This window comes from Anomaloglossus baeobatrachus, chromosome 5, assembly GCF_048569485.1.
Source record: "Anomaloglossus baeobatrachus isolate aAnoBae1 chromosome 5, aAnoBae1.hap1, whole genome shotgun sequence".
In the NCBI taxonomy this organism is placed as follows: domain Eukaryota; kingdom Metazoa; phylum Chordata; class Amphibia; order Anura; family Aromobatidae; genus Anomaloglossus; species Anomaloglossus baeobatrachus.
Window position 1 is genome coordinate 252875547 of NC_134357.1, and position 13853 is coordinate 252889399.

The 13853-nt window shown below is 47.9% G+C and overlaps 1 protein-coding gene across 1 annotated transcript in view; it reads left to right on the forward strand.

The window, feature by feature from the left end:
* The window catches only part of P2RX3 (purinergic receptor P2X 3), a 149809-nt gene that overhangs the window by 78959 nt on the left and 56997 nt on the right, over positions 1-13853 (forward strand). The gene's annotated exons all lie outside the window — the stretch shown is intronic.

Consider the following 13853-nt stretch of genomic DNA (forward strand, 5'->3'; position numbering starts at 1 on the left):
CGCACTCCCCATCGTGCTCCATCCGCCATGCTGCGCACTCCCAAACGTGCTCCATCCGCCATGCTGCGCACTCCCAAACGTGCTCCATCCGCCATGCTGCGCACTCCCAAACGTGCTCCATCCACCATGCTGCGCACTCCCAAACGTGCTCCATCCGCCATGCTGCGCACTCCCAAACGTGCTCCATCCGCCATGCTGCGCACTCCCAAATGTGCTCCATCCGCCATGCTGCGCACTCCCAAACGTGCTCCATCCGCCATGCTGCGCACTCCCAAACGTGCTCCATCCGCCATGCTGCGCACTCCCAAACGTGCTCCATCTGCCATGCTGCGCACTCCCAAACGTGGTCCATCCGCCATGCTGCGCACTCCCAAACGTGGTCCATCTGCCATGCTGCGCACTCCCAAACGTGGTCCATCCGCCATGCTGCGCACTCCCAAACGTGCTCCATCCGCCATGCTGCGTACTCCCAAACGTGCTCCATCCCCCATGCTGGCCGCAGCATCAGCCTCTGTGCCCGCAGCATCAGCCTCTGTGCCCGCAGCATCAGCCTCTGTGCCCGCAGCAATAGCCTCTCTGCCCGCAGCATCAGCCTCTGTGCCCGCAGCATCAGCCTCTGTGCCCGCAGCATCAGCCTCTGTGCCCGCAGCATCAGCCTCTCTGCCCGCAGCATCAGCCTCTGTGCCCGCAGCATCAGCCTCTGTGCCCGCAGCATCAGCCTCTGTGCCCGCAGCATCAGCCTCTGTGCCCGCAGCATCAGCCTCTCTGCCCGCAGCATCAGCCTCTCTGCCCGCAGCATCAGCCTCTCTGCCCGCAGCATCAGCCTCTGTACCCGCAGCATCAGCCTCTCTGCCCGCAGCATCAGCCTCTATGCCCGCAGCATCAGCCTTTTCTGTCCCCAGCATCAGCCTCTCTCCTCCCAGCCTACCCCAGCCTCAGCCTCCCCCAACATCAGCCTCTCTTCTCTCAGCCTCCACCCTCCCAGCCTTCCCCAGGATCAGCCTCTCTCCTCCCAGCCTCCTCCAGTACGCCGTGCTCCTCTGCCGACACTCACAGATCCGATCGTATACACTCACACACACACACACACCCACCCGATCGCATACACTCACACCCACCCGATCGCATACACTCACACCCACCCGATCGCATACACTCACACACACCCGATCGCATACACTCACACACACACACATTGACGATATTACACATACGCGCTCATACTCACAACATCCGGAGATACCACATGCTTCTGGCCATGTGATCCTCCGGCAGGTCCTGGAAGGTCACAACAGCACAGTATCGAGGCCGAGAAGCAAGCGATATCGCCGGATGCTGTGAGTGTGTGGATGCGATGTGATGTGTGTGTGATGTGTGTGTGAGAGTGAGTGAGATCTGATGTGTGTGTATGTGTGTGTGTGTGCTGTTATGTGTGTGCGTGTGGATGTTTCGCCGCTGCAGGACCTTGATGCGCTGGTAACTATGCTAGCATGGTTACCAGCGTATCACGTCCCCCGCTCGCACGGGAGCCCACACCAGCATAGGGCGGCAAGGCCAGCAATGCGAGGGAGGCCGAGAAGCAAGCGATATCGGCGGATGCTGTGAGTGTGTGGATGCGATGTGATGTGTGTGTGAGGTGTGTGTGAGAGTGAGTGTGATCTGATGTGTGTGTATGTGTGTGTGTGTGCTGTTATGTGTGTGCGTGTGGATGTTCCGCGCTGATGTGGCCTCCCGGGGGTACAGTACTCACCTGGGAGTCGTGTCTCCGTCCGTGTCAGTTCGGGGAATGCGTGCGGAGGGCGGGGCTAGAGCGAGCGTGCATTGCGTGAGGGGGGCGTGGCCGAGTAGCCAATACGTGCAGGGTGCCGGGGCGAGAGGCCAATCCGTGTGGGGGTGAGCCTGGGCAAGCGACCAATCCGTGCGGGGGGGCGGGGCCATGGCGAGCCCAGCGGCCAATCAGCTTTGTGTCACCGTAAGGACACAATTTTGGAGCATGACAGACAGACAGAATAAGGCAATTATATATATATATATTATTTATATATATATATATATATATATATATATATATATATACTACCGTGTTTCCCCGAAAGTAGGACCCCCCCGAAAGTAAGACAGGGTGGGGGTTACGGGGGGGTCCTTCAATGTAAGGCCTCCCCCGAATGTAAGGCAGGGTTGGGGGGCCGCTGTGAAATGTAAGGCCCTTACCTTTGGGCCGCCGCTGTCCCCCATTGGGTCCCCAGGCTCCACAGGTGTCCTCAGGTGCAGCTGGGCGGGTCCAGCGCTCATGGGGTTAACTCGCCGTGTTAACCCCGCAATCCGCCCAGCTCAACAGCTCATTCGCCGCCCCTGCTCCCCACGTCACCGCCGGCCCCCGGCTCGAGCGCTGATTGGCCCAGCAGCTCGGGCTGTAATTGGCCGCCCCTGCTCCCCACGTCACCGCCGGCCCCCGGCTCGAGCGCTGATTGGCCCAGCAGCTCGGGCTGTAATTGGCCGCCCCTGTTCCCCACGTCACCGCCGGCCCCCGGCTCGAGCGCTGATTGGCCCAGCAGCTCGGGCTGTAATTGGCCGCCCCTGCTCCCCACGTCACCGCCGGCCCCCGGCTCGAGCGCTGATTGGCCCAGCTAATGTAGGGGCTTCCACCCACCAGACTTCACAGTAGCCCTTACACTAATTACATCTATGTGTGTTAAAAAAAGGCTGAAGAGCTGGCTTCTCACACCATCAAAGTTCATAGATATTTGTGACGCCTGACTTTGCAGGGTGCTACAGAATAATGCACACCGTAATGGACTAGCATAATATAGCAATGTCACAGTATATGACTTCTGTTCATGGTGATATCCTACGGTAGTATAAGCACAAATCACTCAGTGATGTCAAAATATAAAGATAAATGAACAGGGTGACCTAGAAGAAAGATTGATACACACAATGTAAGACCTCCCCCGAAAGTAAGACAGGGTGGGACTTTTTGGGGTAAAATTAATGTAAGACAGGGTCTTACTTTCGGGGAAACACGGTAGATAAAGTGGCATGTAAAACTTTGGCCACCCCTGGTCAATATTATGTTATTGTGAACAGTTAAGCAGAGTGAAGATGAAATGATCTCTAAAAGTAATAAATCTAAAGATGACACATTACCTTTGTGTGTTAGGGAAAAAATATAAAAAGAAAGAAAATGGGAAAATACTAAAGTTTTGACACCCTAGGAGACTTGTGTGCTCAAAAAACTTTGACTAAGGTTTCAGACCTTAATTAGCCTGTTAGGGTTACGGCTTGTTCACTACCATTGTTAGGAAAGGCCAAGTGATGCAAATTTCACAGCTTTATGAAAACCCAGCCTCCTCTATCCTTGTGCCAAAAAAAGCAGCTATGGGTTCTTCTGAGCAGCTGCCTAGCACTCTGATAATTAAAATGATGGAGGCCCACAAATCAGGAGAAGGGTATAGGAAGATAGGAAATTGCTTTCAGGTTGCCGTTTCCTCAGTTTGAAATGTAATTAAGAAATGGCAGTTAACAGGAACAGAGGAGACTAAGATAAGGTCTAGAAGACGATGCAAAATTTATGTGAGAGCTGCTCATAGGATTACTAGAGAAACAAATCATAACCCCATTTTGACTGCAACAGACCTTCAGGAAGATTTAGCAGACTCTGAAGTTGTATTACATTGTTCTACTATTTAGCGAAACCTACAGAAATATGGCCTTCATAGGTGGGTCATCAAAAGAAAACCTCTCTTGCGTCCTCCACCATAAAATTCAGCATCAAAAGTATGCAAAAGAACATCTAAACAAGCCTGATGCACTTTGGAAAGAAGTCATGTGGACTGATGAGGTTAAAATAGACCGCTTTGACAACAATGATCAAAGGTATGTGTGGAGAAAAAAGGGCACAGAATTGTAGGAAAATAACATATTGACAACCATTAAGCATGGGGTTGTGTTGCATTCAATGGCACTAGGAACATTTCATGACTTGAGGGAAGAATGGATTCAATGAAATTTCAACAAATTCTTGATGCAAAAATAGCACCATCTATAAAAAATCTGAAGTTGAAAAGAAGATAGCTTCTACGCATACAGTTAGTCATGCTAAACACATGTCAAAATCCATACTAGACTACCTCAAAAGGTGCAAGCTGAAAGTTTTATAATGGCCCTCACAGTCCCCTGATCTGAACATCATTGAAAATCTGTGGGTCGACCTGAAAAGAGCAGTGCATGTAAGATGACCCAGGAATCTCACAGAACTGGAAGACTTTTCCAAAGAAGAATGGATGAAAATCCCTCAAACAAGAATTGACAAACTCTTGGCTGACTGCAAAAAGCATTTACAAACTGTGATACTTGCCAAAAGGGGTGCTACTAGGGTGCCCAAACATTTGCATTGTCCCATTTTCCTTTTTTGCTCATTTAAAAATTTAAAAGATGAAAATATATTTTTTTGCCTAAAATACAAAGGAAATATGTCATCTTTAACGTTATGCCTTTTAGAGAACAGTTCATCTTCAGCTTGATTAACTGTTCACAATAACACTAATTTTGATCAGGGGGCCCAAACATGCCACTGAATATTACAAGGTTCTTGTAACAACAGTGACCATTTAAAAAATATTGCTTTTTCAATCAGTGTTTTAAGCCATAACCGTATTTTATTCAGGACTTTAAAAATGTGATGACTTATTCTTATCAAATCAGGGTGGGAGTCTAACTGGCAACCCCATTAATGAGCTGATATAGCTGAGCATTGATACCCTAGAATAAATCTTTACTATATCAGATTGGCTTCACTGAGAGATCAGGTTACAGCTTTTTAATTAAGTCAATAAGAAGAAAAAAGGAGGAGGAAGCACTGCTGCTGCTTTAAGTAAAGGTGGCTTTACACGCTACGACATCGCTAAAGCGATCTCGTTGGGGTCATGGATTTCGTGACGCACTTCCGGCCGCGTTAGCGATGTCGTTGCATGTGACACCTATTAGCGATTTTGAATCGTTGCAAAAACGTTCGAAATCGCTAATCGGTGACATGCCCCCCTATTCCCAATTATCGTTGCTGCTGCAGTAACGATGTTGTTCGTCATTCCTGCGGCAGCACACCTGAGTACCGCCAGCAATGAGGAAGGAAGGAGGTGGGCGGGATGTTCGTCCCGCTCATCTCCGCCCCTCCGCTTTGATTGGGCGGCTGCTTAGTGATGTCGCTGTGACGTCGCGGTGACGCCGAACGCACCTCCCTCTTGAAGGAGGGAGTGTTCGGCAGTCACAGCGACGTCGCAGAGCAGGTATGTGCGTATGACGCTGCCGTAGCGATAATATGGCAACGATCACCACATATCGTTACAAGCATTCTTTCATCTCAACATAGTACTGTATTGATAATGGTATTCATCCCTTTGTTGCTTCTGAATGAATGAGAGAGTAACCAGGGAGCTGGAGCTCCTCTACTTCATGTATTATGTGCTTGGGAGACATCACAGTACAAATAAAAATTGGAATAAACAGTTGGATGGGAAGTAGTGTGGACAAGGGCAGCCCTTTAGGCTTGTAAGGTAGTGACACTGCCGTTTATTGTGGACTGACATTGTCCCTTTAGTCTTGCGTTCCACCTCCAATTTTGTGTTGCCCCCTTGTACTATTTTGCTGTTGATCCACTGTCTGAATCACCTGTCTGAAGTGTGTCCTCTTTGCCTGCTAAGCGCGCTACTTGTCAGCATATAACAGGTGGAACAAAGTCTATAGCTGCAGCCAGTGATCGCAACTCCTAAGCAGATAGCAAATGCAGCAAGTAGGTGATATGCTGATGTTGCCCGGCTAGTGCCAAAGGTCATAGTCCTAGCTAGAGTGGGAAGAAAACCTTCGTCTTAGATCTAAATGGCAGAACATGATGTAGAAAGCCAAAACTTGCATATTGAGACACAGAGGCCATGTGTAGGGCCATGCAGGCCTGCTCAGGGAGTGTGTTAGGATTTGGCCCTAGAATGTGAAGCATCCCATAACAATAGTCTTCTAGGATAAGGTGGCAAATTGAAGAGAGGAACCATGCAGAAGTAGACTAGTGTAACTCCCAAAGGATCTGCGGTGTGAGTGTGGAGCAGAAGGGTCATGTACACTGCATCCCTTTTCCAATTAAGACTTGACTGGGGCTGTGTTAGAAAACCTGCTGTTATTAAGACCCTGTGCGCACATTGAGTATTTGGTGAGCTACAGTTATGTCCAGAAATATTTGGACAGTGACACAATTTTCGCGAGTTGGGCTCTGCATGCCACCACATTGGATTTGAAATGAAACCTCTACAACAGAATTCAAGTGCAGATTGTAACGTTTAATTTGAAGGTTTGAACAAAAATATCTGATAAAAATTGTAGGAATTGTACACATTTCTTTACAAACACTCCACATTTTAGGAGGTCAAAAGTAATTGGACAAATAAACCAAATCCAAACAAAATATTTTTATTTTCAATATTTTGTTGCGAATCCTTTGGAGGCAATCACTGCCTTAAGTCTGGAACCCATGGACATCACCAAACGCTGGGTTTCCTCCTTCTTAATGCTTTACCAGGCCTTTACAGCCGCAGCCTTCAGGTCTTGCTTGTTTGAGGGTCTTTCCGTCTTAAGTCTGGATTTGAGCAAGTGAAATGCATGCTCAATTGGGTTAAGATCTGGTGATTGACTTGGCCATTGCAGAATGTTCCACTTTTTTGCACTCATGAACTCCTGGGTAGCTTTGGCTGTATGCTTGGGGTCATTGTTCATCTGTACTATGAAGCGCCGTCCGATCAACTTTGCGGCATTTGGCTGAATCTGGGCTGAAAGTATATGCCGGTACACTTCAAAATTCATCCGGCTACTCTTGTCTGCTGTTATGTCATCAATAAACACAAGTGACCCAGTGCCATTGAAAGCCATGCATGCCCATGCCATCACGTTGCCTCCACCATGTTTTACAGAGGATGTGGTGTGCCTTGGATCATGTGCCGTTCCCTTTCTTCTCCAAACTTTTTTCTTCCCATCATTCTGGTACAGGTTGATCTTTGTCTCATCTGTCCATAGAATACTTTTCCAGAACTGAGCTGGCTTCATGAGGTGTTTTTCAGCAAATTTAACTCTGGCCTGTCTATTTTTGGAATTGATGAATGGGTTGCATCTAGATGTGAACCCTTTGTATTTACTTTCATGGAGTCTTCTCTTTACTGTTGACTTAGAGACAGATACACCTACTTCACTGAGAGTGTTCTGGACTTCAGTTGATGTTGTGAACGGGTTCTTCTTCACCAAAGAAAGTATGCGGCGATCATCCACCACTGTTGTCATCCGTGAACGCCCAGGCCTTTTTGAGTTCCCAAGCTCACCAGTCAATTCCTTTTTTCTCAGAATGTACCCGACTGTTGATTTTGCTACTCCAAGCATGTCTGCTATCTCTCTGATGGATTTTTTCTTTTTTTTCAGCCTCAGGATGTTCTGCTTCACCTCAATTGAGAGTTCCTTAGACCGCATGTTGTCTGGTCACAGCAACAGCTTCTAAATGCAAAACCACACACCTGTAATCAACCCCAGACCTTTTAACTACTTCATTGATTACAGGTTAACGAGGGAGACGCCTTCAGAGTTAATTGCAGCCCTTAGAGTCCCTTGTCCAATTACTTTTGGTCCCTTGAAAAAGAGGAGGCTATGCATTACAGAGCTATGATTCCTAAACCCTTTCTCCGATTTGGATGTGAAAACTCTCATATTGCAGCTGGGAGTGTGCACTTTCAGCCCATATTATATATATAATTGTATTTCTGAACATGTTTTTGTAAACAGCTAAAATAACAAAACTTGTGTCACTGTCCAAATATTTCTGGCCCTGACTGTATTTACCTCAGTATTTGTAAGGCCCTGTGCACACGTTGAGTATTTGGAAAGGAGTAAAGAAAGCTGAAACACGCTTGTGCAGGTCACCATGCATCTGAGCAGTGCTGTTGATGAAAAAAAGTCTGCCAGGTGGACTTGAAAAGAAAAGGAGGTATCAGCACATCCTAAAAGTAAAATTTAAATCAATATCTTCTTTATTATAACATAGTTAAAAAATCATTAGTCCAAAACAAAGTAGGTTGAGGCGTTTCCGGTGCAAAGAAGAGCCCTTTTATGGATGGTGTTTCTGTTGGTTTGGCCATTGTCGATTGTGAAGAGGTTAAGATTCTTTAAGTGTTTAAGGAAAGGGCTCCCCAGATTGGATAGTTGGAGGCCTGTGTCATTTCAGCTGTTGGAGGAGCTGGAGGCTCAGCTCGAGCAGGTGTATGCCTCACATTTTGAGTTGATATTGTTCAGGTTGGCATTTCATTGTTGTTTTGGGGGAAACAAGAATAGGGGAATTGGTATCCCCATCGACATCCACAGAGGGTGGTGTTTTGGATCAGGATGTGGTTGGACCAGGTGATTCGGTCGAGTTTTGTATTGTCGGTCTAAAATGGATCAATATGGTCGAGGTAGAAGGGTTAATTTGGGGACTTTGAGGGGGTCATTGATGTGTCCGGTTTAGTGGTTTCAAAGTTATTTATTTTGGGGGGTTGACCGTTCAGGCCCTTTGCTTAAGCACATGGATGTTTTCTTTTAGTCTAGGTATCAGTTTGTAGCGGTTTTTCAGAAATGCCTGTGAGGCTAGGATTGGAGGCGGATATTTTTTCGGCCAACTCTTTTCGTATTGGGGCCGCGACGGAGACTGATAAATGGGGTCTCCCAGCCGAAACTGTACAAAGGTTAGACAGGTGGGAGTCTAGGCGTTACAAACTTTATCTTCACCCCCATTTTGTATAGAAAAAGGGGGTGTTGGCCCAGCGGGGCTGGGGGGGCAGTCAATTGTTTTGAAGGAAGATAATGTTACTGAGGGGTTGTTGTTAGATACGTTTTTACCTTCAGTATTTGGTTGTTTACCCCACCCCGCCTCTTTTTTCTCTTGTAGGAAGTGCGCTTCTGGTTTGGATTTTCAGTTGTTCGTTTGTTTACTGGGGGGCATTGAGAGCCGACATGTGGAGGAATGGTCGGCAGGTGGGTTGAGAGACAAGGTAATCGTGCGGTGGATAGGGGTGCGGGGCATGCATTAGCAACAGATGTCTGCCGATTTCCCCATTTTGCAAGGTTTGATCGTTCCCCCAACATGCTGGTGTTGCACGTGAGAGGTAACGATTTGGGAATGTACCATTGTATGGAACTGATCAGCAATATACGGCACGACTTGCTGCGCCTTGGGTCAACTTTCTTGAACCTGAAGGTGGTTTGGTCTGACATTGTGCCCAGGAAGACTTGGAGGGGGTCCCGGTCATTGGAAAGGATTGCCAAGACCAGAATAAAGGTTTACAGGGTGACTGGGAGTTTTGTGGCTAGAAACGGAGGAATCATGGTACGGCACAGGGACTTGGAGTCTGGTGAGCAGAATTTTTGGCGGACGGATGGAGTGCATTTGACTGCAGTGGGTATAGATTTGTGGGTCCTTACCATTCAGAAGGAAGTTGAGCAAGCACTAGGTTTGGTGGTGTGACTGGCATTATGAGGCGTTAGGTAATGCTCGTAGTGGCAGTGGTGAGGGGGGTTCTTGGAGTTGGTGTAAAAGTTGGGGTGGGGGGTGGTACATCAGGTGGATGGTGACCACCCTTCCCCGGTTATTTGGACCGGTAATTGCTTGGCGGACTTTGGGGATCTCCAGGGTGGGGTCCCCTGAGAGTCAGTGGCAGGGACAAGGTTTTCCGGCAACAGAGGTGCCCCCAAGCTTGTGGTCGTGGCTGGGGGTGAAATGTGTGATGGTTGATAAGTATTAAGTGGTTGTCCGCCTAGCGTTTGGGGCTCCAAGCACCTCCTTTTGCATGTAAATAGTTATTTATTAATGTCATGTTTGTTAATAAAAGGGCCGATTTGGCCAATTTATCCAAAAAAGTGTTATGTTTAAGGGAATTTGGCAACGGGAGTTGAATGGAAGTTAGGGGGTTAGATAAGTGGGTATGGAAACTTCTGCAATAGGGCAGTCATGTGAGTTTCTCAGTCCAGATGGTTCTCTTATATGGTGTACAAAAAATACATATCCATACAGTATACAAATAACACTACCAATGAGATCGTGTGAGGCCAAATAGTGGATGTGCAAGTTTAGGGTATCTATCTATAAGGGCCAGTGGGATCACAAGAAGGGATACACCCTAGATTTGCACACTTAAGAAGCCAGCCCTTGATGGGTTCGGGGGTTAGTACAAGGTGTAAAAATAAAGAATTTTACAGGCACTAAGTGCCACATAGCCCTGTATTTAAAGCCAGTGGCGTACCGTCAATAGAGGCAGGCAATGCAGCTGCTACAGGGCCCGTGACCTGAAGGGGCCCTGGGCGGATGCCCGCAGTGTGTGTACTTTCACTTTCCTCATACCCAGCACGGGCGGGCTGCCCCGGGGCCGTCACCAAGCAGCTGATTAAGGGGGGGCTCCACACTGTTTGTATAGCTGCTGGCCGCCGCAACACAGAGGTGCAGACTCACCCACACTGCACACAGTGCGGCCTCTGCTGTAGAGGAGGGAGTGGCCAGGCAGTGTCTTCTATCAGTCAGAAAGCTGTGAGGGCTGCCAAGGGGAGAACAGCCAATCAGGAAAGGGGGGCGGAGCTTGTTTAGTACAGCCGCAGGAGATTGAAAATATGGAAAGGTAAAAACAGAGCAGGAGAAGGAGCAGAGACCTGAGCAAGGAGACAACAGAGTGGAATAAGCAGAGCAAGGAGAGATCTAAGCAAACAAGAAGAGGAGAGCAGAGGGACCAGAGAGAAAAAGCACAGGATCGGAACAGCACAGCCAGCAAGATCCACAGGAAGTGGAGGAAGAAGCCACTAACATCTCTCACAGCACAGGGGCAGGTGAGTATAATAATGTGCAAATTTTTGCCTGTAACACTACAGAAGGAAACTGCCTTGTGTTGTGACATCCCTGTGTGTAATATCTCTGTACTAAAAGGGAAAGTGTCAGCAAGCCATAAATAAACCCTCTGTGTAGCGCTGTGCAACAGAGCATGAAGCAGAGCCAATATACCAGATGTGGCACTGCAGAGGGGTATCAGAGTAGGAGGGAAGCCATCAGAAAGCCCCATGTATCACTGCAATAAGCATGGGGCTCCCCTCCTACTCTGATACCCCTCTGCAGTGCCACATCTGGTATATTGCAAATCTGAAAATAAGGAGCGCTAATAGTGTAATACCAGATGGATAGGTATGGTATATAAGAATATACACTCACCGAATTTGGTTGTGAAAGTCACAACCACTAGTGCGCATGAGATACTGGCGTCTGCTGCAGCCCCACGTGGATGAACATTCAAAATGGAGTAGAGAAGGGGTTAACGCCGCGCATCAGCCAAAATGAAGATGTGGAAATGTTGATGATAACGAACTATCTTTTTATTCCATAGGTCTACGCGTTTCGAGGTGAAAACCTCTTCCTCAGGACCAGTACATCAACAGAAGATCATCAACATTTCCACATCTTCATTTTGGCTGATGCGCGGCGTTAACCCCTTCTCTACTCCATTTTGAATGTACATCTGGTATATTGGCTCTGCTTCATGCTCTGTTGCAGAGCACTGCACAGAGCATTTACTTAAGGCTTGCTGACGGTTTCCCTTTTAGTGTAATACTCTTTTGCAGTACCTATATCAGATTCATCAGGCCTGCTTTATTCTTTACTGCAAAGAGCATTTATCCATGTCCTCCACCCCCTTCTCTTAGCCCGACACATGTATATTTCTGTTCTTCTTGGCATATTTTTGCACTCGTTGCCCCATTTCTATATCTGTACAGGGATTGATAGTTGCTGGTTCAGTGGATCATCATACTGGGTATAGGATCCTATGTATTACTTTTTTCGTTATTTGGATCACATGGATGCCCTGACATGTTAGCAGTGAGCTATAATAACCTGTAATTAAGCTATACGTATGACTCTGTACTGGCTGTGTAGCACGACGCGTATTTAATAAATGTATTGTTATTGTGCATTATTGTTTATGGGCATATTATAAGAGTGCGTTATTATAAGTGCCTTATCTTATATATTGGGTCTTCTCTATGCTCGGTTGCACAGAGCATTATTCAGGTCTACCTTTCTATACTAATCCTTCTGCAGTGCCCATATCAGGTTTATTACAGAATAATATGAATTTAGCTAAACGTTTGTCTCTGTGCTAGCTGTGTGGCACTGCACATACTTATTCTGTGTATTGAACTGTTATGCGCATTAACTGTATATGGGTATTGTATTAGAGTAAGTTATCACACTTTTGCGGAGGTTGTCACTTGCGATTTGCTCATGCTTTTAAAGGGAACCTGTCACCAGATTTGGGGCCTATAAGCTGTGATCACCACCAGTGGTCTCTTATGTACAACATTCTAGAATACTGTATATAAGAGCCCAGGCCGCTGTGTAGAACGTAAAAATCACTTTATAATACTCACCTAACGGTCGGACTGCGTTGCAGACTGGTCGGGTGGGTGTCTCCATTCTCCAGTACCGGTGCCTCATCTTTCGGCCATTTTTGTCCTCCTTCTTCTGAAGCCTGGGTGCATGATGCGTCTGACGTCATTCACAATAGCCGGCATTGAGGTTCCGCACATGCGAACTACAATACTTTGATTATGCCCTGCTCAGGACAGATCAAGTGCCCCTACGCAGGACCTCAATGCCGGCTAGTGTGGATGATGTAGGACGCATCATGCACCCGGGCTTCAGAAGAAGGAGGACAAATAGGATGGTGGTTACCGTATTTTTCGGACCATAAGACGCACTTTTTTTCCCCCAAATGTTGGGGGAAAGTTGGGGGTGCGTCTTATGGTCTGACTGTGGCTGCGGGGAATGAGGGTGCTGCGGTGGAGCGGGTCATCGGGGGCACGAGCAGGCTACTATAGCAGCCTGCCGTGACCACGTGTGCCCGCTCATTACATATGCACGCCCATCCTCCCGCCCATTTTTCAGCGCAGAAGCCGGCGCTGACAGGTGGGCGGGAGGACGAGCGGGGACGCGCGCATAGTAAAGAGCCGGTCCACATGATCACCCCTGGCAATTACAGCCTGGAGTGATCATGTGCGGCTGTATTCACTGCCCCCCGCACATCATTATCAGCGCGGGGTGCAGTGAATCAGTACACTCACCCGTCCCCGTGTGTGGAGCCGTTCCCCCGCAGCACGCGATGTCTTCCTGTCTGTGCCGGTCAGCTGATCTGTGCTGATCAGCTGATCGGCACAGACAGGAAGACATCGCATGGTGCAGGGGAACGGCTCCACACACGCAGGTCAGCGGCGCAGAGAGGAAGATGATCGGTGCTGGAGGGAGTGAGGAAAAGGTGAGTATAATCGTTTGGTTTTTTTTCTCTGTGCTATAGGATACAGGCCATATACCAGGATGGTATATGAGCACGATGGGGGCATATAGCAGGATGGGAGTATATGAGCAGGAGGGATGGGGGGTATATGAACAGGATGGAAGTATATGAACAGGATGGGGGTATATGAACAGGATGGATGGGGGGTATATGAACAGGATGGAAGTATATGAACAGGATGGATGGGGGGTATATGAACAGGATGGGGGTATATGAACAGGATGCGGGTATATGAACAGGATGGGGGTATATGAACAGGATGGGAGTATATGAGCAGGATGGATGGGGGGTATTTGAACAGGATGGGGGTATATGAACAGGATGGGGGTATATGAACAGGATGGGAGTATATGAGCAGGACGGATGGGGGGTATATGAACAGGATGGGGGGTATATGAACAGGATGGGGGATATATGAACCAGGATGGGGGGTATATGAACAGGATGGGGGGTATATGAATAGGATGG